Genomic DNA, 22,500 nt, shown 5'->3' with positions numbered 1-22,500 from the left:
ACCGCCTCACACCGCCCACGGCTAAGCCTCCATCAGAAGGACTTGGGCCCCGACCGCGCCGAGAGAGAACGGCCTTCTGTACGCCACATGTCCTCGCCGCCGTGGCCCGGGCGGATTCGGCGCTGGGCTCTTCCTCTTCGCCGCCGCTACTGAGGGAATCCTTGTTAGTTTTTCCTCCGCTTTAGTAATATGCTTAAATTCAGCGGTCGCCTCGCCTGATCTGAGGTCGCTTGTCGGATATGGTTAGGAGCGCCGCCGCTGCTGCTGCTGCGCGGGCTGGCCTGAACAGGTCTCGTCGCGCGCCGGGCAGGGCGCCGAGGGGGCGAGAGACGGAGCGCGAACCCTCCGCTACGCACGGAGCGCCCGAGGGGCGGAGGGAGCCGGGGTCCACGCCGGCGGCGACGGAGGTGGCAGACACCCACCGAAGCCGCCGAGAGGAGGACGCCGCCGTCCCAGACGCCTGGGGGACGCCGACCTCCTCGTGGAGGGGAAGCCGGAGGAAGCGCCGACTCCCGCCGAGGAGGCGATGCCCGTGGCGGTTCGCACTTGGGAGGACGGAGGGGAGCGGAAGCCCCCTGCGACGCCCCAGCCGCGGGACCCGGAGGTCCCGATCGATGGGAAAGCGACCAGACAGGCGTGGCCCGGACGGACCCGGGCCGCAGCGCGCTCGGGCGTCGATGATCGATGTGTCCTGCAATTCACATTAGTTCTCGCAGCTGGCTGCGCTTTTCATCGACGCACGAGCCGCCGAGTGATCCACCGCTAAGAGTCGCATTGCGCTTGAGTTTAGCGCCCGAGGCGAGGCCGAACTGCACAGGCTTGTGTGGGTTCAAAATACAAAGGGGGTCGCTCTCGACGGGCGCCCGCGCGAGGGGGACTTCAACCCACGGTCCCGGCGGCCTGCTGGGTACCCGCCGGGGTTGGCAAAGCAAAGTCTTTCAGAGGCTCATGTTCGCCCCCACCCCGTGCCAAGGGGGTGGGGCGCCGCGTAGGTTGCTCAAGCTCCGCGCGAGGTGCGCTGCCTCCCAGGGGAACGGCGCTCTTCTCGCGGATCCTCTCCGCTTCGCCTTAGGTTTTTGTGCGGTTCTTTTGCCGCCTTGATGTTTGAGCGGCAGACCTCTCGGCCACGGCCGCTGGAACATAGAGTAAAATAGGATAGAGGTTTTTTACCCGACGGGCGCCTCCTTCGCGGGAGGAGACTTTGAACCCACGGTCCCGAGGCCGTATGGGTACCGCCAGGGTTCTCGCTCGCCCCCGCCGCTGAAAGCAGGGGCTCCGCCGAGTGCAGCGACAGTCAAGTTCTCTCGATCTCTCTCTCTCCGCCTTAGGTTTTTGTGCGGTTCTTTTGCCGCTTTGGGTTTTTGCGCTGCAGACCTCTCGGCCACGGCCGCTGGATCATAGAGTAAAATAGGATAGAGGTTTTTTTACCCTCGACGGGCGCCTCCTTCGCTGGAGGAGACTTTGAACCCACGGTCCCGAGGCCGTATGGTACTGCCAGGGTCCTCGCTCGCCCCGCCGCTGGAAAGCAGGGGCCCGCCGAGTGCAGCGACAGTCAAGTTCTCTCTCTCTCTCTCTCTCTCGCCTTAGGTTTTTGTGCGTTCTTTTGCCGCTTTGGGGTTTTTGAGCGGCAGACCTCTCGGCCACGGCCGCTGGATCATAGAGTAAAATAGGATAGAGGTTTTTTTACCCGACGGGCGCCTCCTCCTTCGCGGAGGAGACTTTGAACCCACGGTCCCGGAGGCCGCGGCGGTACCGCCAGGGCCTCGCTCGCCCCCGCCGCTGGAAAGCAGGGGGGCCCGCCGAGTGCAGCGACAGTCATGGGCGCCGCGTAGGTTGCTCAAGCTCTCCGCGGGAGGTGCGCTGCCTCCCAGGGGAACGGCGCTCTTCTCGCGATCTCTCTCCGCTTCGTCTTAGGTTTTTGTGCGGTTCTTTTGCCGTCTTGGGTTTTTGAGCGGCAGACCTCTCGGGCCACGGCCGCTGGATCATAGAGTAAAATAGGATAGAGGTTTTTTACCCCGACGGGCGCTCTCCTTCGCGGGAGGAGACTTTGAACCCACGGTCCCGAGGCCGCGGCGGGTACTCGCCAGGGCCCCGGCTCAGCCCCCCGCCGCTGGAAAGCGGGGGGCCGCCGAGTGCAGCGACAGTCAAGTTCCCTTTTTTTTTCTTATCGCGCTCTGCGCTTTCGCTTTCGGTGCTCCGGAGGGGAGAGGCCGCGCCGGAGCCGCCGGCCTCTGCCGCGCACCCGGAGCTTGAGACGGGGGGGAGGTGGGCTAGGCCTCGCCCGGGCGGTTTCGCTTGATCGGGCCGGGCCGAGCACGATCCTTCCGCAGGTTCACCTACGGAAACCTTGTTACGACTTTTACTTCTCTAGATAGTCAAGTTTGATCGTCTTCCCGGCGCCCGCCAGAGCCCCGCGAGGGGCCCCGGCGGGGCCGGTCCGAGGACCTCACTAAACCATCCAATCGGTAGTAGCGACGGGCGGTGTGTACAAAGGGCAGGGACTTAATCAACGCGAGCTTATGACCCGCGCTTACTGGGAATTCCTCGTTGATGGGAAATAGTTTCAATCCCCAGTCCCGATCACGAGCGGGTTCAGCGGTTACCCGCGCTCTCGGCGCAGGGTAGACACACGCTGATCCGCCCATTGTGGCGCGCGCGGCAGCCCCGACATCTAAGGGCATCACAGACCTGTTATTGCTCCATCTCGCGTGGCTGAACGCCACTTGTCCCTCTAAGAAGTTTTTGACGCCGACCCAAGTGGCCGCGCCACTATTTAGCAAGCCGGAGTCTCGTTCGTTATCGGAATGAACCAGACAAATCGCTCCACCAACTAAGAACGGCCATGCACCACCACCCACAGAATCGAGAAAGAGCTATCAATCTGTCAATCCTTTCCGTGTCCGGGCCGGGTGAGGTTTCCCGTGTTGAGTCAAATTAAGCCGCAGGCTCCACTCCTGGTGGTGCCCTTCCGTCAATTCCTTTAAGTTTCAGCTTTGCAACCATACTCCCCCCGGAACCCAAAGACTCGTGGTTTCCCGCACGCTGCCCGGCGGGTCATGGGAATAACGCCGCCGGATCGCGGGTCGGCATCGTTTACGGTCGGAACTACGACGGTATCTGATCGTCTTCAACCTCCGACTTTCGTTTCTGATTAATGAAAACATTCTTGGCAAATGCTTTCGCTTTCGTCCGCCTTGCGCCGTCCAAGAATTTCACCTCTAGCGCGCAATACGAATGCCCCGCCGCCCTCTTAATCATGGCTCCGGTTCCAGAAACCCACAAAATAGAACCGAGTCCTATTCCATTATTCCTAGCTGCGGTATTCAGCGGCGACGCCGCCTGCTTTGAACACTCTAATTTTTTCAAAGTAAACGCTTTGTTCCTCGACCGACACCCAGCCAAGGGCATCCGGGGCGCCGAGGCAGGGACCTGGGACGGGCGGTGGCTCGCCGCCTCGGCGACCGCCAGCCAGATCCCGAGATCCAACTACGAGCTTTTTAACTGCAGCAACTTTAATATACGCTATTGAGCTGGAATTACCGCGCTGCTGGCACCAGACTTGCCCTCCAATGGGTCCTCGCCATGTGTTTAAGATACGCCATTCCAATTACAGGGCCTCGAAAGAGACCTGTATTGTTATTTTTCGCCACTACCTCTCCGAGTCGGAAATGGGTAATTTGCGCGCCTGCTGCCTTCCTTGGATGTGGTAGCCGCTTTCTCAGGCTCCTCTCCGAATCGAACCCTGATTCCCCGCCACCCGTGGTCACCATGGTAGGCGCCTGATGTACCATCGAAAGTTGATAGGGCAGACACTGAATGAATCGCCGCCGCCGCGAAGGGCGAGCGATCGCCCGAGGTTATCTAGAGTCACCAAAGGTACCGGTCCGAGGACGGATCGCCGGGGCCCGGATGGGTTTTGGATCTGATAAATGCACGCTGCCTTAGCCTCCCGCCCCGCGAGGAGAGGCGGCCGCCCGGTCGGGCGCTGCTTGCATGTATTAGCTCTGGAATTGCCACAGTTATCCAAGTACCGGGTGGAGCGATCAAAGGGACCATAACTGATTTAATGAGCCATTCGCAGTTTCACTGTACCGCCGTGCACTTAGACCTGCATGGCTTAATCTTTGAGACAAGCATATGTTACTGGCAGGATCAACCAGGTAACCCCTGTGGGTCGAGGGGACCAACCGACGCCGGCGCTGCTTGCTCTTCACACACGGTCTCAGTCCGCCTGAGGAGGGGGCCTGGGCAGACCCCGCTGACCTCGGCTAAGACCGCCGCCATAGGGCGACGCGCTGCTCGAACCTTTCTCGGCGGGGGCGCGCTGCTGGGGTGGGTGGCCGCTGGGATCGCGCCGACGCCGAAAAGTGTGTTTCACGGGACGGGGGGTACCGCCGCCGCGCCGCCGGACGCTGCCGCGTTTCTGCCCTCCACGCCCGCCGTGACGGACTCTCGCGCCTGACCGCCGCTTCAGGCCTCCCCCTCGGGGTTCGGCGCTTCCTCGGGCTGAGGGGGCCTGCTCGTAACGAACGCCCAAATTGCCCGGCGCGGCGTGCTGTCAAAGCCCAAACGTAAACCCATTGCACGCCGTGTTCTGCCAGGCACTCCCGATTTATAGCGGCAGCGGGCTGGCCGGTGGGGTCTCTAGGCTAGGCGCGCCGCGCTCCAATCGATCACGCTGGGCCGAGGGGGACGCCGCCGCCGAACGCCCTTCTCTCGGGCGCCTGTGTCCGTGTTTCAGGTGAAGCGCTCGATAGCTCCTCGCCCGAGCTTCAGAAAGATTGGCGCTCAAAACCTAAGTCGATATGGACTTAGTCGCTTTTTCGACTTTTTTTCGCCAGAGACTAAGTCCACAAAACACGCTGCTCACCGAAATCGTACCCATGTAAAAGTTGTTCTGTGTAAACGCCACCTCCAGGGTCGCGGGAAAATTTGAATCATGCCCGGAGGAGGCCTCTCGGTCGGCCTGACTCGAGCCTCGGAGGGTGGAAGTCGGACCTTTCCTCGGTTGACTTAGTGCAATTTTCAAACGAAAATCATCCAGGCGCTTCATCCGACCGATCGAGTCCGGTTATGCGCCTTCCCGACGCTTTCCCAATCGACTCCCGCCGCCCTGGAGGAATTTTTTCGCTCAAAACCTAAGTCCAAACATCCAGGCGCTTCATCCGACCGATCGAGTCCGTTAAGCGCGCTTTCCCGACGCTTTCCCACTCGACTTCCCGCCGCCCTGGAGGAAATTTTTTTATGCTCAAAACCTAAGTCCAAACATCCAGGCGCTTCATCCGACCGATCGAGTCCGGTTATGCGCTTTCCCGACGCTTTCCCACTCGACTTCGCCGCCGCCCTGGAGGAAATTTTTTGCGCTCAAAACCTAAGTCCAAACATCCAGGCGCTTCATCCGACCGATCGAGTCCGGTTATGCGCGCCTTCCCGACGCTTTCCCACTCGACTTCGCCGCCCTGGAGGAATTTTTTTTTCGCTCAAAACCTAAGTCCAAACATCCAGGCGCTTCATCCGACCGATCGAGTCCGGTTAAGCGCGCTTCCCGACGCTTTTCCCACTCGACTTCGCCGCCCTGGAGGAAATTTTTTTTTCGCTCAAAACCTAAGTCCAAACATCCAGGCGCTTTCATCCGACCGATCGAGTCCGGTTAAGTGCGCCTTCCCGACGCTTTCCCACTCGACTTCGCCGCCCTGGAGGAAATTTTTTTCGCTCAAAACCTAAGTCCAAACATCCAGGCGCTTCATCCGACCGATCGAGTCCGGTTAAGTGCGCCTTCCCGACGCTTTCCCACTCGACTTCCGCCGCCCTGGAGGAAATTTTTTTGCTTTCAAAACCTAAGTCCAGACATCCAGGCGCTTCATCCAGCCGATCTCGGCCGGTTAAGTGCGACTTCTCGACGCTTTCCCACTCGACTTTCGCCACCCTGGAGGATTTTTTTTGCTTTCAAAACCTAAGTCCAAACATCCAGGCGCATATTTCAGACGATTTATCTCGCCGGTTAAGTGCGACTTCCCGACGCTTTCCCACTCGACTTCGCCACCCTGGAGGATTTTTTTGCTTTCAAAACCTAAGTCCAAACATCCAGGCGCATATTTCAGACGATCTCGGCCGGGTTAAGTGCGACTTCTCGGACGCTTTCCCACTCGACTTCGCCACCCTGGAGGAAATTTTTTGCTTTCAAAACCTAAGTCCAAACATCCAGGCGCATATTTCAGACGATCTCGGCCGGGTTAAGTGCGACTTCCCGGACGCTTTCCCACTCGACTTCGCCACCCTGGAGGATTTTTTTGCTTTCAAAACCTAAGTCCAAACATCCAGGCGCATATTTCAGACGATCTCGGCCGGTTAAGTGCGACTTCTCGGACGCTTTCCCACTCGACTTCGCCGCCCCTGAGGAAATTTTTTGCTTTCAAAACCTAAGTCCAAACATCCAGGCGCATATTTCAGACGATCTCGGCCGGGTTAAGTGCGACTTCCCGACGCTTTCCCACCGACTTCTCGCCACCCTGGAGGATTTTTTTGCTTTCAAAACCTAAGTCCAAACATCCAGGCGCATATTTCAGACGATCTCGGCCGGGTTATGCGCGACTTCTCGACGCTTCCCACTCGACTTCCGCCGGCCCTGGAGGAAATTTTTTGCTTTCAAAACCTAAGTCCAAACATCCAGGCGCATATTTCAGACGATCTCGGCCGGTTAAGTGCGACTTCCCGACGCTTTCCCACTCGACTTCGCCACCCTGGAGGATTTTTTTGCTTTCAAAACCTAAGTCCAAACATCCAGGCGCATATTTCAGACGATCTCGCCGGGTTAAGTGCGACTTCCCGACGCTTTCCCACTCGACCCCGCCACCCTGGAGGATTTTTTTGCTTTCAAAACCTAAGTCCAAACATCCAGGCGCATATTTCAGACGATCTCGGCCGGTTTATGCGACTTCTCGGACGCTTTCCCACTCGACTTCGCCGCCCTGGAGGAAATTTTTTGCTTTCAAAACCTAAGTCCAAACATCCAGGCGCATATTTCAGACGATCTCGGCCGGTTAAGTGCGACTTCCCGGACGCTTTCCCACTCGACTTCCGCCACCCTGGAGGATTTTTTTGCTTTCAAAACCTAAGTCCAAACATCCAGGCGCATATTTCAGACGATCTCGGCCGGGTTAAGCGCGACTTCCCGACGCTTTCCCACTCGACTTCGCCACCCTGGAGGATTTTTTTGCTTTCAAAACCTAAGTCCAAACATCCAGGCGCATATTTCAGACGATCTCGCCGGGTTAAGTGCGACTTCTCGGACGCTTTTCCCACTCGACCCTCCACCCTGGAGGTATTTTTGCCGCTCAAAACCTAAGTCCAGACATCCAGGCGCATAATTCAGCCGATCTCGGCCGGGTTAAGTGCGACTTCTCGGACGCTTTCCACTCGACCCTCCACCCTGGAGGATTTTTTTGCCGCTCAAAACCTACGCCCAGACATCCAGGCGCTGCTACAGCCGATCAAGGCCGGGTTAAGAGCGACTTCTCGACACACACATTTACTTAACCCCGTGTCTGGATTTCAATTTTCCAAAGGGCCTGGGCTCACACATTAACCCCAACGCAGTAACACTTTAATGGGCATCGCTTTATTTCATTCTCGCCCTGGATGAATGTTTTCTATAAGGCCTGCGCCACAGACTAACCCCATCACAATAACACTTATTTGGGCATGATTTTATTTAATAAAGGCCCTGATGAATGTTTTCTATATAAGCCCTGTGCTCACAGATTAACCCCATCACATAAACACTTTTTGGGCATGATTTTATTTAAAAAGGCCCTGATGAATGTTTTCTATAAGGCCTGCGCTCACAGACTAACCCCATCACAATAACACTTATGTGGGCATGATTTTATTTAATAAAGGCCCTGGATGAATGATTTCTATAAGGCCTGTGCTCACAGATTAACCCCATCACATAAACACTTATTTGGGCATGATTTTATTTAATAAAGGCCCTGGATGAATGATTTCTATAAGGCCTGTGCTCACAGATTAACCCCATCACATAAACACTTATTTGGGCATGATTTTATTTAAAAAGGCCCTGATGAATGTTTTCTATAAGGCCTGCGCTCACAGACTAACCCCATCACAATAACACTTATTTGGGCATGATTTTATTTAATAAAGGCCCTGGATGAATGTTTTCTATATAAGCCCTGTGCTCACAGATTAACCCCATCACATAAACACTTTTTGGGCATGATTTTATTTAAAAAGGCCCTGGATGAATGTTTTCTATAAGGCCTGCGCCACAGACTAACCCCATCACAATAACACTTATTTGGGCATGATTTTATTTAATAAAGGCCCTGGATGAATGATTTCTATAAGGCCTGAGCTCACAGATTAACCCCATCACATAAACACTTATTTGGGCATGATTTTATTTAATAAAGGCCCTGGATGAATGTTTTCTATAAGGCCTGCGCTCACAGACTAACCCCACCCATCACAATAACACTTATGTGGGCATGATTTTATTTAATAAAGGCCCTGGAGGAATGTTTTCTATAAGGCCTGCGCTCACAGACTAACCCCATCACAATAACACTTATTTGGGCATGATTTTATTCTATAAAGGCCCTGATGAATGTTTTCTATAAGGCCTGCGCCACAGACTAACCCCATCACAATAACACTTATTTGGGCATGATTTTATTTAATAAAGGCCCTGGATGAATGTTTTCTATAAGGCCTGCGCCACAGACTAACCCCATCACAATAACACTTATTTGGGCATGATATTATTTAATAAAGGCCCTGGATGAATGTTTTACAAAGGGCTGCGCTCACAGACTAACCCCACACAGTAACACCTTATTTGGGCATGATTTTATTTAATAGAGGCCCTGGATGAATGTTTTCTATAAGGCCTGCGCTCACAGACTAACCCCATCACAATAACACTTATTTGGGCATGATTTTATTTAATAAAGGCCCTGGATGAATGTTTTCTATAAGGCCTGCGCCACAGACTAACCCCATCACAATAACATTTATTTGGGCATGATTTTATTCTATAAAGGCCCTGGATGAATGTTTTCTATAAGGCCTGCGCCTGCACAGACTAACCCCATCACAATAACACTTAATTGGGCATGATTTTATTTAATAAAGGCCCTGATGAATGTTTTCTATAAGGCCCTGCCACAGACTAACACAGACTAACCCCCTGGATGAATGTTTTCTAAGGCCTGCGCCACAGACTAACCCCATCACAATAACTTAATTGGGCATGATTTTATTTAATAAAGGCCCTGGATGAATGTTTTCTATAAGGCCTGCGCTCAAGACTAACCCCCTAACAATAACCTTTATTTGGGCCCTAACCCCTAACTATAAGGCCTGCGCTACAGACTAACCCCATCACAAACCTCACTTAACCCATAATTTAATAAAGGCCCTAACCCTAACCCTAACCCTAACCCTAACCCTAACCCTAACCCTAGCCCTAACCCTAACCTCCTAACCCTAACCCTAACCCTAACCCTAACCCTAACCCTAACCCTTTTATTAACCCCCCTAACCCTAGCCCCCAGCCCTAGCCCTAACCCCCTAACCCTAACCCTAACCCTAACCCTAACCCTAACCCTAACCCCAACCCCTAACCCTAACCCTAACCCTAACCCTAACCCTAACCCTAACCCTAACCCTAACCCTAACCCCTAACCCTAACCCTAACCCTTATTGGGCATGATTTACTCTATAAAGGCCCTGGGTGACAGTTTTACACAGGGCCTGGGGTCACAGACTAACCCCATCACAATAGCACTTATTTGGGCATGATTTTATTTAATAAAGGCCCTGATAAATGTTTTCTTTAAGGCCTGCGCTCACAGACTAACCTCTGCACATAATAACACTCTTATGGGCATGATTGTATTTAATAAAGGCCCTGATGACAGTTTTCTTTAAGGCCTGCGCTCACAGACTAACCCCATCACAATAACACATATTTGGGCATGATTTTATTTAATAAAGGCCCTGGAAAATGTTTTCTATAAGGCCTGCGCCACAGACTAACCCGACACAGTAACGCTTTATTGGGCATGATTTTATTTAATAAAGGCCCTGGATAAATGTTTTCTTTAAGGCCTGCGCTCACAGACTAACCCCGCACAAATAACACTCTTATGGGCATGATTGTATTTAATAAAGGCCCTGATGACAGTTTTCTTTAAGGCCTGCGCCACAGACTAACCCCATCACAATAACACATATTTGGGCATGATTTTATTTAATAAAGGCCCTGGAAAAATGTTTTCTATAAGGCCTGCGCCACAGACTAACCCGACACAGTAACTCTTTGTTGGGCATGATTTTACTTAATAAAGGCCCTGGAAAATGTTTTCTATAAGGCCTGCGCCACAGACTAACCCGACACAGTAACGCTTTATTGGGCATGATTGTATTTAAAAAGGCCCTGGAAAAATGGTTTCTATAAGCCCTGCGCTCACTGACTAACCCTCTGCATAATAACGCTCTTATGGGCATGATTTTATTTAATAAAGGCCCTGATGACAGTTTTCTTTAAGGCCTGCCCTCACAGACTAACCCGACACAGTAACTCTTTATTGGGCGTGATTTTATTTAATAAAGGCCCTGGAAAATGTTTTTCTATAAGGCCTGCGCCCACAGACTAACCCACCCATTAACTCTTTATTGGGCATGATTTTATTTAATAAAGGCCCTCGATGAATGTTTTCCATAAGGCCTGCGCCACAGACTAACCCCGCTACAATAACACAGATTTGGGTATGATTTTATTTATTAAAGGCCCTGATGAATGTTTTCACAAAGGCCTGCGCTCACAGACTCGCCCTCAAAGCAGCGACGCGCAGGGCACGAATTTCAGAGTTTTTAGAGAAAAAAAAAAAAAAAAAAAATTAAAGTTGATGTAAAAGTTGCTCCTGGTAAACGGCCACCTCCGGGGTCGCGGTGAAATTTGAATCGTGCCCGGAAGAGGCCTCGGTCGGCCTGACTCGAGCCTCGGAGGGTATGGAAGTCGGACCTTTCCCCGAAGTTGGACTTAGTGCAATTTTCGAAACGAAAATCATCCAGGCGCATATTTCAGCCGATCTCGTCCGGGTTAAGTGCGACTTCTCGGACGCTTTCCCACTCGACCCCGGCCTCCTGGAGGAAATTTTTTTCGCTCAAAACCTAAGTCCAAACATCCAGGCGCATATTTCAGCCGATCTCGGCCGGGTTAAGTGCGACTTCTCGACGCTTTCCCACTGACCGGCCTCCTGGAGGAAATTTTTTCGCTCAAAACCTAAGTCCAAACATCCAGGCGCATATTTCAGCCGATCTCGGCCGGGTTAAGTGCGACTTCTCGACGCTTTCCCACTCGACCCGCCTCCCCTGGAGGAAATTTTTTTTCGTTCAAAACCTAAGTCCAAACATCCAGGCGCATATTTCAGCCGATCTCGCCGGGTTAAGTGCGACTTCTCGACGCTTTCCCACTCGACCCGCCTCCTGGAGGAAATTTTTTCGCTCAAAACCTAAGTCCAAACATCCAGGCGCATATTTCAGCCGATCTCGGCCGGGTTAAGTGCGACTTCTCGACGCTTTCCCACTCGACCGCCTCCTGGAGGAAATTTTTTCGCTCAAAACCTAAGTCCAAACATCCAGGCGCATATTTCAGCCGATCTCAGCCGGGTTAAGTGCGACTTCTCGGACGCTTTCCCACTCGACTCCCGCCTCCTGGAGGAAATTTTTTGCTTTCAAAACCTAAGTCCAGACATCCAGGCGCTTCATCCAGCCGATCTCGGCCGGTTAAGTGCGACTTCTCGACGCTTTCCCACTCGACCCTCCACCCTGGAGGATTTTTTTGCTTTCAAAACCTAAGTCCAAACATCCAGGCGCATATTTCAGCCGATCTCGGCCGGGTTAAGTGCGACTTCTCGACGCTTTCCCACTCGACTCTCCGCCGCCCTGGAGGAAATTTTTTTGCTTTCAAAACCTAAGTCCAAACATCCAGGCGCATATTTCAGACGATCTCGGCCGGGTTAAGTGCGACTTCCGACGCTTTCCCACTCGACTTCCACCACCCTGGAGGATTTTTTTTTTTCTTTCAAAACCTAAGTCCAAACATCCAGGCGCATATTTCAGACGATCTCGGCCGGGTTAAGTGCGACTTCCCGGACGCTTCCCCACTCGACCCCGCCACCCTGGAGGATTTTTTTGCTTTCAAAACCTAAGTCCAAACATCCAGGCGCATATTTCAGACGATCTCGGCCGGTTAAGCGCGACTTCTCGACGCTTTCCCACTCGACTTCGCCGCCCTGGAGGAAATTTTTTGCTTTCAAAACCTAAGTCCAAACATCCAGGCGCATATTTCAGACGATCTCGGCCGGTTAAGTGCGACTTCCCGGACGCTTTCCCACTCGACTTCGCCACCCTGGAGGATTTTTTTTGCTTTCAAAACCTAAGTCCAAACATCCAGGCGCATATTTCAGACGATCTCGCCGGGTTAAGTGCGACTTCCCGGACGCTTCCCCACTCGACTTCCCGCCACCCTGGAGGATTTTTTTGCTTTCAAAACCTAAGTCCAAACATCCAGGCGCATATTTCAGACGATCTCGCCGGGTTAAGTGCGACTTCTCGGACGCTTTCCCACTCGACCCTCCACCCTGGAGGTATTTTTTGCCGCTCAAAACCTAAGTCCAGACATCCAGGCGCATAATTCAGCCGATCTCGGCCGGGTTAAGTGCGACTTCTCGACGCTTTCCCACTCGACCCTCCACCCTGGAGGATTTTTTGCCGCTCAAAACCCACGCCCAGACATCCAGGCGCTGCTACAGCCGATCAAGGCCGGGTTAAGAGCGACTTCTCGGACACACACATTTACGAACCCCGTGTCTGGATTTCAATTTTCCAAAGGGCCTGGGCTCACACATTAACCCCAACGCAGTAACACTTTAATGGGCATCGCTTTATTTCATTCTCGCCCTGGATGAATGTTTTCTATAAGGCCTGCGCCACAGACTAACCCCATCACAATAACACTTATTTGGGCATGATTTTATTTAATAAAGGCCCTGGATGAATGTTTTCTATATAAGCCCTGTGCTCACAGATTAACCCCATCACATAAACACTTTTTGGGCATGATTTTATTTAAAAAGGCCCTGATGAATGTTTTCTATAAGGCCTGCGCTCACAGACTAACCCCATCACAATAACACTTATGTGGGCATGATTTTATTTAATAAAGGCCCTGATGAATGATTTCTATAAGGCCTGTGCTCACAGATTAACCCCATCACATAAACACTTATTTGGGCATGATTTTATTTAATAAAGGCCCTGGATGAATGATTTCTATAAGGCCTGTGCTCACAGATTAACCCCATCACATAAACACTTATTTGGGCATGATTTTATTTAAAAAGGCCCTGATGAATGTTTTCTATAAGGCCTGCGCTCACAGACTAACCCCATCACAATAACACTTATTTGGGCATGATTTTATTTAATAAAGGCCCTGGATGAATGTTTTCTATATAAGCCCTGTGCTCACAGATTAACCCCATCACATAAACACTTTTTGGGCATGATTTTATTTAAAAAGGCCCTGATGAATGTTTTCTATAAGGCCTGCGCCACAGACTAACCCCATCACAATAACACTTATTTGGGCATGATTTTATTTAATAAAGGCCCTGGATGAATGATTTCTATAAGGCCTGAGCTCACAGATTAACCCCATCACATAAACACTTATTTGGGCATGATTTTATTTAATAAAGGCCCTGGATGAATGTTTTCTATAAGGCCTGCGCCACAGACTAACCCCATCACAATAACACTTATGTGGGCATGATTTTATTTAATAAAGGCCCTGGAGGAATGTTTTCTATAAGGCCTGCGCCACAGACTAACCCCATCACAATAACACTTATTTGGGCATGATTTTATTCTATAAAGGCCCTGGATGAATGTTTTCTATAAGGCCTGCGCTCACAGACTAACCCCATCACAATAACACTTATTTGGGCATGATTTTATTTAATAAAGGCCCTGATGAATGTTTTCTATAAGGCCTGCGCTCACAGACTAACCCCATCACAATAACACTTATTTGGGCATGATATTATTTAATAAAGGCCCTGGATGAATGTTTTACAAAGGGCCTGCGCCACAGACTAACCCTACACAGTAACACCTTATTGGGCATGATTTTATTTAATAGAGGCCCTGATGAATGTTTTCTATAAGGCCTGCGCCACAGACTAACCCCATCACAATAACACTTATTTGGGCATGATTTTATTTAATAAAGGCCCTGGATGAATGTTTTCTATAAGGCCTGCGCCAAAGACTAACCCCATCACAATAACATTTATTTGGGCATGATTTTATTCTATAAAGGCCCTGGATGAATGTTTTCTATAAGGCCTGCGCCACAGACTAACCCCATCACAATAACACTTAATTGGGCATGATTTTATTTAATAAAGGCCCTGATGAATGTTTTCTATAAGGCCCAAGCGCCACAGACTAACCCTAACCCTAACCCTAACCCTAACCCTAGCCCTAACCCTAATCCTAACCCTAACCCTAACCCTAACCCTAACCCTAGCCCTAACCCTAACCCTAACCCTAACCCTAACCCCTAACCCCAGCCCTAGCCCTAGCCCTAACCCTAACCCTAACCCTAACCCTAACCCTAACCCTAACCCTAACCCCAGCCCCAGCCCCAGCCCTAACCCCAACCCCTAACCCTAACCCTAACCCTAACCCTAACCCTAACCCTAACCCTAGCCCTAACCCTAACCCTAACCCTAACCCTAACCCTAACCCTAACCTTATTGGGCATGATTTTACTCTATAAAGGCCCTGGGTGACAGTTTTACACAGGGCCTGGGGTCACAGACTAACCCCATCACAATAGCACTTATTTGGGCATGATTTTATTTAATAAAGGCCCTGGATAAATGTTTTCTTTAAGGCCTGCGCCACAGACTAACCCCATGCTAAATAACACTTTATGGGCATGATTGTATTTAATAAAGGCCCTGATGACAGTTTTCTTTAAGGCCTGCGCCACAGACTAACCCCATCACAATAACACATATTTGGGCATGATTTTATTTAATAAAGGCCCTGGAAAATGTTTTCTATAAGGCCTGCGCCACAGACTAACCCGACACAGTAACGCTTTATTGGGCATGATTTTATTTAATAAAGGCCCTGGATAAATGTTTTCTTTAAGGCCTGCGCCACAGACTAACCCCTGCATAATAATAACACTCTTATGGGCATGATTGTATTTAATAAAGGCCCTGATGACAGTTTTCTTTAAGGCCTGCGCCACAGACTAACCCCATCACAATAACACATATTTGGGCATGATTTTATTTAATAAAGGCCCTGGAAAAATGTTTTCTATAAGGCCTGCGCTCACAGACTAACCCGACACAGTAACTCTTTGTTGGGCATGATTTTACTTAATAAAGGCCCTGGAAAATGTTTTCTATAAGGCCTGCGCCACAGACTAACCCGACACAGTAACGCTTTATTGGGCATGATTGTATTTAAAAAGGCCCTGGAAAAATGGTTTCTATAAGCCCTGCGCTCACTGACTAACCCCATATAATAACGCTCTTATGGGCATGATTTTATTTAATAAAGGCCCTGATGACAGTTTTCTTAAGGCCTGCCCTCACAGACTAACCCGACACAGTAACTCTTTATTGGGCGTGATTTTATTTAATAAAGGCCCTGGAAAATGTTTTTCTATAAGGCCTGCGCCACAGACTAACCCACCCATTAACTCTTTATTGGGCATGATTTTATTTAATAAAGGCCCTCGATGAATGTTTTCCATAAGGCCTGCGCCACAGACTAACCCCGCACAATAACACAGATTTGGGTATGATTTATTTATTAAAGGCCCTGATGAATGTTTTCTACAAAGGCCTGCGCCACAGACTCGCCTCTGTTAGCAGCGACGCGCAGGGCACGAATTTCAGAGTTTTTAGAGAAAAAAAAAAAAAAAAAAAAAAAAAATTGATGTAAAAGTTGTTCTGGTAAACGCCACCTCCGGGTCGCGGTGAAATTTGAATCGTGCCGGAAGAGGCCTCTCGGTCGGCCTGACTCGAGCCTCGGAGGGTATGGAAGTCGGACCTTCCCCTGGTTGACTTAGTGCAATTTTCAAACGAAAATCATCCAGGCGCATATTTCAGCCGATCTCGTCCGGTTAAGTGCGACTTCTCGGACGCTTTCCCACTCGACCCCGCCACCCTGGAGGAAATTTTTTGCTTTCAAAACCTAAGTCCAGACATCCAGGCGCATATTTCAGCCGATCTCGCCGGGTTATGTGCGACTTCTCGACGCTTTCCCACTCGACCCGCCTCCTGGAGGAAATTTTTTGCCGCTCAAAACCTAAGTCCACACATCCAGGCGCTGCTACAGCCGATCAAGTCCGGTTACGTATGCACTTCTCGACACACACATTTACGAACCCCCCGTGTCTGGATTTCAATTTTCCAAAGGGCCTGGGCTCACACATTAACCCCAACGCAGTAACACTTTAATGGGCATCGCTTTATTTAATTCTCGCCTGGATGAATGTTTTACAAAGGGCCTGCGCCACAGACTAACCCTACACAGTAACACCTTATTGGGCATGATTTTATTCTATAAAGGCCCTGGATGAATGTTTTCTATAAGGCCTGCGCCACAGACTAACCCCATCACAATAACACTTATTTGGGCATGATTTTATTCTATAAAGGCCCTGGATGAATGTTTTCTATAAGGCCTGCGCCACAGACTAACCCCATCACAATAACACTTATGTGGGCATGATTTTATTCTATAAAGGCCCTGGATGAATGTTTTCTATATAAGCCCTGCGCTCACAGACTAACCCCATCACAATAACACTTATTTGGGCATGATTTTATTTAATAAAGGCCCTGGATGAATGATTTCTATAAGGCCTGTGCTCACAGATTAACCCCATCACATAAACACTTATTTGGGCATGATTTTATTTAATAAAGGCCCTGGATGAATGATTTCTATAAGGCCTGTGCTCACAGATTAACCCCATCACATAAACACTTATTTGGGCATGATTTTATTTAATAAAGGCCCTGGATGAATGATTTCTATAAGGCCTGTGCTCACAGATTAACCCCATCACATAAACACTTTTTGGGCATGATTTTATTTAAAAAGGCCCTGATGAATGTTTTCTATAAGGCCTGCGCCACAGACTAACCCCATCACAATAACACTTATGTGGGCATGATTTTATTTAATAAAGGCCCTGGAGGAATGTTTTCTATAAGGCCTGCGCTCACAGACTAACCCCATCACAATAACACTTATTTGGGCATGATTTTATTCTATAAAGGCCCTGGATGAATGTTTTCTATAAGGCCTGCGCTCACAGACTAACCCCATCACAATAACACTTATTTGGGCATGATTTTATTTAATAAAGGCCCTGGATGAATGTTTTCTATAAGGCCTGCGCTCACAGACTAACCCCATCACAATAACACTTATTTGGGCATGATATTATTTAATAAAGGCCCTGGATGAATGTTTTACAAAGGGCCTGCGCCACAGACTAGCCCTACACAGTAACACCTTATTGGGCATGATTTTATTCTATAAAGGCCCTGGATGAATGATTTCTATAAGGCTCAAGCCACAGACTAACCCCATCACAATAACACTTATTTGGGCATGATTTTATTTAAAAAGGCCCTGATGAATGTTTTCTATAAGGCCTGCGCTCACAGACTAACCCCATCACAATAACACTTATTTGGGCATGATATTATTTAATAAAGGCCCTGGATGAATGTTTTACAAAGGGCCTGCGCCACAGACTAACCCTACACAGTAACACCTTATTGGGCATGATTTTATTTAATAAAGGCCCTGATGAATGTTTTCTATAAGGCTCACAGGCTCACAGACTAACCCCATCACAATAACACTTATGTGGGCATGATTTTATTTATTAAAGGCCCTGATGAATGTTTTCTATAAGGCCTGCGCCAAAGACTAACCCCATCACAATAACATTTATTTGGGCATGATTTTATTCTATAAAGGCCCTGGATGAATTTTTCTATAAGGCCTGCGCCACAGACTAACCCCATCACAATAACACTTATTTGGGCATGATATTATTTAATAAAGGCCCTGATGAATGTTTTACAAAGGGCCTGCGCCACAGACTAACCCTACACAGTAACACCTTATTGGGCATGATTTTATTTAATAGAGGCCCTGGATGAATGTTTTCTATAAGGCCTGCGCCACAGACTAACCCCATCACAATAACACTTATTTGGGCATGATTTTATTTAATAAAGGCCCTGATGAATGTTTTCTATAAGGCCTGCGCTCAAAGACTAACCCCATCACAATAACATTTATTTGGGCATGATTTTATTCTATAAAGGCCCTGGATGAATGTTTTCTATAAGGCCTGCGCCACAGACTAACCCCATCACAATAACACTTATTTGGGCATGATTTTATTTAATAAAGGCCCTGGATGAATGTTTTCTATAAGGCCTGCGCTCACAGACTAACCCCATCACAATAACACTTAATTGGGCATGATTTTATTTAATAAAGGCCCTGATGAATGTTTTCTATAAGGCCCAAGCCACAGACTAACCCTAACCCTAACCCTAACCCTAACCCCTAGCCCTAACCCTAATCCTAACCCTAACCCTAACCCTAACCCTAACCCCTAACCCTAGCCCTAACCCTAACCCTAACCCTAACCCTAACCCTAACCCTAGCCCTAGCCCTAGCCCTAACCCTAACCCTAACCCTAACCCTAACCCTAACCCTAACCCTAACCCTAGCCCTAGCCCCAGCCCTAACCCTAACCCTAACCCTAACCCTAACCCTAACCCTAACCCTAGCCCTAACCCTAACCCTAACCCTAACCCTAACCCTAACCCTAACCCTAACCTTATTGGGCATGATTTTACTCTATAAAGGCCCTGGGTGACAGTTTTACACAGGGCCTGGGGTCACAGACTAACCCCATCACAATAGCACTTATTTGGGCATGATTTTATTTAATAAAGGCCCTGATTGAATGTTTTCTATAAGGCCTGCGCTCACAGACTAACCCGACACAGTAACGCTTTATTGGGCATGATTGTATTTAATAAAGGCCCTGATGACAGTTTTCTTTAAGGCCTGCGCCACAGACTAACCCCATCACAATAACACATATTTGGGCATGATTTTATTTAATAAAGGCCCTGAAAAATGTTTTCTATAAGGCCTGCGCCACAGACTAACCCGACACAGTAACGCTTTATTGGGCATGATTTTATTTAATAAAGGCCCTGGATAAATGTTTTCTTTAGGCCCTGCGCCACAGACTAACCCCTGCATAATAACACTCTTATGGGCATGATTGTATTTAATAAAGGCCCTGATGACAGTTTTCTTTAAGGCCTGCGCTCACAGACTAACCCCATCACAATAACACATATTTGGGCATGATTTTATTTAATAAAGGCCCTGGAAAATGTTTTCTATAAGGCCTGCGCCACAGACTAACCCGACACAGTAACGCTTTATTGGGCATGATTTTATTTAATAAAGGCCCTGATAAATGTTTTCTTTAAGGCCTGCGCCACAGACTAACCTCACACAATAACACTCTTATGGGCATGATTGTATTTAATAAAGGCCCTGATGACAGTTTTCTTTAGGCCTGCGCCACAGACTAACCCCATCACAATAACACATATTTGGGCATGATTGTATTTAAAAAGGCCCTGAAAAAAATGGTTTCTATAAGCCCTGCGCTCACTGACTAACCCCTGCACACAATAACGCCTTATGGGCATGATTTTATTTAATAAAGGCCCTGATGACAGTTTTTTAAGGCCTGCGCCACAGACTAACCCGACACATTAACGCTTTATTGGGCATGATTGTATTTAATAAAGGCCCTGGATGAATGTTTTCTATAAGGCCTGCGCCACAGACTAACCCCGACACAGTAACTCTTCATTGGGCATGATTTTATTTAATAAAGGCCCTCGATGAATGTTTTGTATAAGGCCTGCCTCACAGACTAACCCGACACAGTAACTCTTTATTGGGCATGATTTTATTTAATAAAGGCCTCGATGAATGTTTTTCTATAAGGCCTGCCCTCACAGACTAACCCGACACAGTAACGCTTTATTGGGCGTGATTTTATTTAATAAAGGCCCTCGATGAATGTTTTTCTATAAGGCCTGCGCCACAGACTAACCCGACACAGTAACTCTTATTGGGCGTGATTTTATTTAATAAAGGCCCTGGAAAATGTTTTCTATAAGGCCTGCGCCACAGACTGACCCCGACACAGTAACTCTTTATTGGGCATGATTTTATTTAATAAAGGCCCTCGATGAATGTTTTCTATAAGGCCTGCGCTCACTGACTAACCCCTGCTATAATAACACTCTTATGGGCATGATTTTATTTAATTAAGGCCCTGATGACAGTTTTCTTTAAGGCCTACCTCACAGACTAACCCGACACAGTAACTCTTTATTGGGCGTGATTTTATTTAATAAAGGCCCTGGAAAATGTTTTTCTATAAGGCCTGCGCCACAGACTAACCCGACACAGTAACGCTTTATTGGGCGTGATTTTATTTAATAAAGGCCCTGGAAAATGTTTTCTATAAGCACTGCGCTCACTGACTAACCCCTCACATAATAACACTCTTATGGGCATGATTTTATTTAATAAAGGCCCTGATGACAGTTTTCTTTTAAGGCCTGCGCCACAGACTAACCCGACACAGTAACTCTTTGTTGGGCATGATTTTACTTAATAAAGGCCCTGGAAAATGTTTTCTATAAGGCCTGCGCCACAGACTAACCCGACACAGTAACGCTTTATTGGGCATGATTTTATTTAATAAAGGCCCTGGAAAAATGTTTTCTATAAGGCCTGCGCCACAGACTAACCCGACACAGTAACGCTTTATTGGGCATGATTTTATTTAATAAAGGCCCTGGATAAATGTTTTCTTTAAGGCCTGCGCCACAGACTAACCTCTGCATAATAACACTCTTATGGGCATGATTTTATTTAATAAAGGCCCTGATGACAGTTTTCTTTAAGGCCTGCCTCCCTCACAGACTAACCCGACACAGTAACTCTTTATTGGGCGTGATTTTATTTAATAAAGGCCCTGGAAAATGTTTTTCTATAAGGCCTGCGCCACAGACTAACCCGACCCATTAACTCTTTATTGGGCATGATTTTATTTAATAAAGGCCCTCGGCGAATGTTTTCCATAAGGCCTGCGCCACAGACTAACCCCTGGCCACAATAACACAGATTTGGGTATGATTTTATTTATTAAAGGCCCTGGATGAATGTTTTCTACAAAGGCCTGCGCCACAGACTCGCCTCAAAGCAGCGACGCGCAGGGCACGAATTTCAGAGTTTTTAGAGAAAAAAAAAAAAAAAAAAAAAAAAGTTGATGTAAAAGTTGTTCTGGTAAACGCCACCTCCGGGTCGCGTGAAATTTGAATCGTGCCGAAGAGGCCTCTCGGTCGGCCTGACTCGAGCCTCGGAGGGTATGGAAGTCGGACCTTTCCTCGGGTTGACTTAGTGCAATTTTCAAACGAAAATCATCCAGGCGCATATTTCAGCCGATCTCGTCCGGTTAAGTGCGACTTCTCGACGCTTTCCACTCGACCCCGCCTCCTGGAGGAAATTTTTTCGCTCAAAACCTAAGTCCAAACATCCAGGCGCATATTTCAGCCGATCTCGCCGGGTTAAGCGCGACTTCTCGGACGCTTTCCCACTCGACCGCCACCCCGGAGGTATTTTTTAAGTGTTCAAAACCTAAGTCCAGACATCCAGGCGCATCTCACAGCCGATCTCGGCCGCGCGGTAAGCCCCACTTCACGGGCGCTTTCCCACTCGACCGCCACCCCCCGGAGGTATTTTTAAGTGTTCAAAACCTAAGTCCAGACATCCAGGCGCATCTCACAGCCGATCTCGCCGCGTTAAGCCCCCACTTCACGGGCGCTTTCACTCGACCCGCCACCCCGGAGGTATTTTTTGCCGCTCAAAACCTAAGTCCAGACATCCAGGCGCATCTCACAGCCGATCTCGGCCGCTAAGCCCCACTTCACGGACGCTTCCCACTCGACCACCGCCACCCCGGAGGTATTTTTGCCGCTCAAAACCTAAGTCCAAACATCCAGGCGCATCTCACAGCCGATCTCGGCCGCGCTAAGCCCCACTTCACGGACGCTTTCCCACTCGACCACCGCCACCCCGGAGGTATTTTTTGCCGCTCAAAACCTAAGTCCAAACATCCAGGCGCATCTCACAGCCGATCTCGGCCGCTAAGCCCCACTTCACGGGCGCTTTCCCACTCGACCCCGCCACCCCGGAGGTATTTTTTTGCGTTCAAAACCTAAGTCCAAACATCCAGGC

General features: G+C 49.0%; 1 non-coding gene and 1 pseudogene across 1 annotated transcript in view; both read right to left on the bottom strand.

Moving 5' to 3' along the window:
- LOC122331975 overlaps positions 1 to 229 on the bottom strand; it is a 4,047-nt gene extending 3,818 nt beyond the window's left edge. Inside the window, exon 1 of the ribosomal RNA XR_006248334.1 lies at positions 1 to 229. This exon is cut by the window's left edge and continues 3,818 nt beyond it. This is a non-coding gene — a ribosomal RNA (28S ribosomal RNA).
- A 391-nt stretch (positions 230 to 620) lies between these two features.
- LOC122331930 lies at positions 621 to 771 on the bottom strand (annotated as a pseudogene).
- Between the last annotated feature and the right edge of the window lie 21,729 nt (positions 772 to 22,500).

Source organism: Puntigrus tetrazona, unplaced genomic scaffold, assembly GCF_018831695.1.
Source record: "Puntigrus tetrazona isolate hp1 unplaced genomic scaffold, ASM1883169v1 S000000003, whole genome shotgun sequence".
Taxonomy (NCBI): Eukaryota; Metazoa; Chordata; class Actinopteri; order Cypriniformes; family Cyprinidae; genus Puntigrus; species Puntigrus tetrazona.
The sequence above is the reverse complement of the archived record's forward strand: the minus strand, read 5'-3'. Positions and strand labels throughout refer to the sequence as shown.